Source organism: Acinonyx jubatus, chromosome D3 (assembly GCF_027475565.1).
Source record: "Acinonyx jubatus isolate Ajub_Pintada_27869175 chromosome D3, VMU_Ajub_asm_v1.0, whole genome shotgun sequence".
NCBI classification, from domain to species: Eukaryota; Metazoa; Chordata; class Mammalia; order Carnivora; family Felidae; genus Acinonyx; species Acinonyx jubatus.
In genome coordinates, this window is record NC_069392.1 from 88,832,559 (window position 1) to 88,837,716 (window position 5,158).

The 5,158-nt window shown below is 42.2% G+C and overlaps 1 long non-coding RNA gene across 1 annotated transcript; it reads left to right on the forward strand.

Moving 5' to 3' along the window:
• The first annotated feature begins 1,576 nt into the window (after nt 1-1,576).
• LOC128312530 (uncharacterized) lies at nt 1,577-3,965 on the forward strand. Its single transcript, XR_008291931.1, has 3 exons — nt 1,577-1,799; nt 2,545-2,606; nt 3,734-3,965. It is a non-coding gene; the product is annotated as an uncharacterized LOC128312530 (long non-coding RNA).
• Nucleotides 3,966-5,158: the final 1,193 nt, after the last annotated feature.

Below are 5,158 nucleotides of genomic sequence, written 5' to 3' on the forward strand. Positions count from 1 at the left end.
CAGCATGATGTGACCCGTTAAGAGGACAAAGGTGGCGACATTGGTGAGCACTATTCCAGGGGCAGGGCCCCGGGCTAGCTGCATGGAAGGGTGCACACGTGCTGTGTGTGTTCCTTCTTGGCCTGCCAGCCTGACCCCCTGGCCTTGATTCGACATGAGGGTGCTACCAACACGGTCCTCTGCACTGTTGCTTTGACCACTTTGGACCAAGCACTCCAAAGCTGAACACACCATTTAACTCCCTGCTTGTCTCCGGAAGGACTCTGTCTCCAGATTCCGGATGGGGGTTCTTCCTCTGCGCGGTGTATCTCTGAAGCGGTCTCGGGACACCCAGGCAGGTGTACTGGCCTCGCACGGGCTCTGTGCAGGGGCACCCAGGACTGCACCTGTGGACAGGTGAGACCTGGCCCCTTCCCTCGGGGGTTGCTCGGAACTCAAAACTGACGCTGACGCGGGATGTAGCAGCTTGCTTTTGGGTTTCTCACTAAAGTGAGCTGGGATGCCCAGTGATCTCAAGCTATAATTTAATAGACGTGAAAACTTGATAAAATCATTACAGGGTGTCATTCAAAGTTAACGGCAATTTTTCTCTCTAGTATAGTCATTGTTTTGGTAGGCTTTTTTTTTTTTTTTTTTTTTTATAAAATTCTAAAGTTTACCGAACTTTTTTTTTTTTTTTTTTTTTTTTTGTCTAGTCTATTTTGAATGAGGATGTTCTGGCTGACTAACATTCTCTTTTCAGATTCAATTGGATATGGTTCTCCACTGTTTCTTGGCTTTAATTATAGTGGAATGTGCCTATGAATTGTCCAACGGCTGCTACATCCTTGTGAAGGGTAGCTGCTTTTGAAAGTCTAACGCTGGATAGCCTCAGTGAAAGTGAACTAGAAGTTGCCATATTTGTCTAGATAATTAAAAATGAGATGTGGTAAAAATGGGTCTGAATTTCAGATGGGCGCTTTCTATCCTGCCTGAACATAACTTGAAAGTATGCAATTGCTTTGGCATTAGCATATTTCTGCTTCCCAGGGGGAGAAAATATTTTTCATTGTAACCGTTTCTGACAGGTCTAGAATTCTCTAGAAGCCTGAGAATCCTATCTGCCTAACAGGTGAATATTCCACGCACCTGTAGAATTTAATATTGAAGGCGGATAATATCTTCCTCTCTATTCAGTTTGGTGGGTACTTCTGGCCATGTACAACTATGGATCCTTAATTCTTTCTCACAATTTTCTAAAATCAGAATTTTAAAAAAGAAAAAAGAAACTAAAAATATTCATAGGATAAGTTTTTCCCTATTTTTCATCTTCTCTCAAAACTTCACTTTTGGGAACTCCTGAAACACATTTACTTAGCTTCAATATGCACAAAAGTCCAAACTTTTGAAACACTCCATTTTGGCTCAACGGAAAACATTAGCTACTAAAAGTTTTCCTGGTCTTGCCTTCAATGAGAAAAGGCCTTGGGGGAAATTTGAAAGAAAAAAATGGCTTTTAAGAGAAGGAAAACGGTGCACGCGCAGTGGGAACTGTTTCCGCACAGGGGCAGAAACCGGAAGCTGCTAACCCCATCCGGGGGCTCCACAGACTCGGCATCCGGTCGGAGGGTAGTTCTGAGTTTGTGCTGAACTTGTACTTTATAAAGGCAAACAAAACCATCCGAATACAGCCGATCACAATGTCCTACATAGCCAGTGTCGTGTCTACCATCACGCCAAAAAAGAACTTATGCAGGACTGCCTGTTAGACACTCCCCCACGTTGGGAAATATTGGTCCGGGACGCCTGTCACCCGATAAGTAAGCTTATTTGAGGACCGAGAATTGCATCAGAGAAGCGCAGGACCAAACACATGGATAGTTATTTTAAAACACTGTAAAAAAACCATAAAACTGTTAGGTGCTTTTCTAAGAATTGCCGATCAATGTGCTTAGTAAAATGATAAGCGAATAAAAATGAATAAACAGGGTGATATTTACTTATATTTTTAATATTAAAATAATACTGTTCACCATGTCCAATGAATAAAATATCAGTATAGGTGATCCTGATATCAGAGTCAACAGAGTCTTTCTGAAAGACATACCACAGTCGTGTCCCACACGTTCTGTGTCAGACAAAACTGTGCGAACACATAAATGGTCTTTCACTTACCCACCTCCTCATGTTGGCCTGGCTCATCAGAGCCGGAAACCATCGCCAAAGGCTTAAAGATCTTGTGGATGGGGTCATCCAGGCATGCCCCTCTTCTGTTTGAATCCTAGGATAAAGTCCTCATGCCTCCAGTTAAAATGGAACAATGTGAACAGGTTGTAAGTCATTTATACCTAGGACAATGTCCTACCCGTGTGTCAACAATTGAAAAGATCAGGCTTAGTCTTTAATTTCTTCTGACCATATAGTTCTATGCTTATTGCTTCCTGAAGTTCCCCAATGTCTTTACTGATTGCTTTTTTAAAACTATGAACTGATGACACTGGTGATCGTCCCTGCTGTTCTTTGGTCAGCCTGCTGTATCGTGTGGTTTTCCTTTTATTCTCCAAGTCTCTGTACAGCTTCAAGCCGAGCCCCTGAGGCTTTGGTCCAGTGACTCAGCCGCTTTCATGGTAAGAATCTCTCCCAGGCACTTTGCTAATACTGTTCTCCAGTCATGAACGTCAGCCAGCTTTGTAATGCAGCCTTACACAGCCTGTTCAACTTTCCCTGGTCACAATTTGTTTTCTTGAATTTTGTATGCCTTTCAGATCTTCTGCATTAGTGAGGCTTTCTTCAGCCAGGGCGCATCTGTGTATAGAGCAGAGTGGGTGGTTTTTGGAAGACTTACATATTCTGGCACTGGCACTGGACTGGAGAGACACAAGCCACTGTCCCAGTTCTCACTGAATCTACATTTCCTACTGGGAAGAGGGTCCTGAAGACTTTGAGTTTTTTTTTTTTTTTACCAGTAAGAAAAAATGAGATTCCTTAACACTTAACTTGCCCCAATACGGTGACCTTGACGCCAAAGACTTCCAATTATTAAGTCAGCTTATTTTTTTCCTGACATTACAAGCTACGTGCTTCTTACACACTCTTTCCCTGACGAGGAAATTCACTGCATTGTCTGGCTGTTGCTTTAAACCATAATGAAGACAATAGTCGTGTATCTACCCTCAGCCACAGTGTGGTGAGTTTCTCCTATCATCTGAGCCCAGTCTGTCCTAGAGGAAAGGTTTCTCATGTTCAAGAAAACACTTTGGTGCACCCCCCTGGTCTCAGCTCTAAATGCCCTTGGAACTGTTCCTAATTTGGATAAATAGTCTGGAATAGACATCTTCCGTCTCCCTAGCCTCTGCTTCTATTCATCCAACTTCCCAGTGCTTTCAAATATAGATCAGTGCAGCAAGAAAACATAAAAAAACCCAAAAGACAAAAATAAAAAATAAAAATAAAACAAACCCCTGCCACCTATCACATGAATTAACTTTGTGTTCTATGAGTGATTAATTTTATAGTATCCAAAGAGTCTGTGAAGATCATACACAAATAAACATGTGAATATTCCTGGGTTTTAGGGAAAATCATAATTAGCTGAAGCACCAATTTAAAACTGTAAAATAATCCTGGCACCTCAGTGAATGATTTGCTATGTCTCTTAAAATTTTGATGAGAAGTGTGCATTATGTGCACATTGTGTGAACTTGGAGTGGTTTCTCACTTACCTTTTCTCCCTCTTGGTCACTCTGAATCACAGGTAACAAAGGCGGCTGGCCATATGTGTGGTTTGATCATCTTGCCTGGAGTTCGTGCTTGTGAACAGCAAAGTCAGTGTACTTTGGGTCTGATGAAAGAGGCTAGTCGTATACCCGCTGAACGAATGTTAATTTTGACTAGGAACCCTGACATTTCGTGAATTCATAAGAAATAAAGAGATGCACAGTTAGCCTGAAGATGTATCTGTTTTCTTAAAACAAAACAGAACAGAACAGAAAGCCATTGATAAAATGCCCCTAGAAGGCTACTTCTTGCCCACTTTATGTTCTTCCAATGTTCTTCCATAGTTTTATGTTAGGGTAGAGTGAATTGGGTATTTACTACAAGGTCAGAGACTTTCTGAGTATCTTTCACACAGTAATTCATTACTGGTTATTGATACAGTTGATGCTATGGAAGTCAAGAGCTGATGGAAAGATGGCTTCTGTAGGTTCCTGCTCCCCGAATCTCACTGTGTACCCGCAGTGGGTCTTCCCTCGACTTCCCTTCTACCTTCTCTGGCTGCTCCCTCCTGTGCTTCTCATTCGGGCTTATCAAAAGCATTTCTACCAAGGTTTTTTTCTTAGAATTTTGATTTGATGAAGTCCTATGCTTTTTATCATTTTCCTTGCAATACTCTTTTTCTTAGACAATTTGCATTTTATATTCTTTCAGTTTTGGTGTCATCCATGACCCTGTTCTCTCTCTTAGCATATTTATGTTCTCCTGGGTTAGGTACTTTCAGGTTTCAGGACACGAAGTCCACCTCAGGCTGTCTCAGATAGTAGGGGTCTTCTGTAAGTACATCAAAGGAAAGAGTGGCCATATAGTATATTGTTCTTATCAGGGCTCTTCTTAGAGCAAAAGGGGGCACTATTTTTTTTAATTTTTTAAATGTTTTTATTTATTTTTGAGACAGAGAGAGACAGAGCATGAACAGGGGAGGGGCAGAGAGAGAGGGAGACATAGAATCTGAAGCAGGCTCCAGGCTCTGAGCTGTCAGCACAGAGCCCGATGCGGGGCTCGAACTCATGGACCGTGAGATCATAACCTGAGCCAAAGTTGGATGCTCAACCGACTGAGCCACCCAGGAGCCCCAAAAGGAGGCACTATTAACTACGTCATGCCACATATGTAACTGGAACTATCCTGGCCAGACTGAGATTGGTCTTTCTTTCCTCTCTCTTCTTTTTCCCTCTCCCTTCCTTCTCCTCCTCCTGCAACACCTGCTTCTTGCCCTCCTAATTCCTGCTCATAGGGGAAATATATCATTTTTCTCTGTGTGTCTCTGTGTGTCTCTCTTTTCTATCTATCTGTCTATCTACCTACCTATCATCTATTTAGCTCCCAAATATTGGATCACCAGTCAATAAGTCTCTGTATAAATTTTTGACACTAGAACAATCTGGTGCTGGGTTCCCTTGCT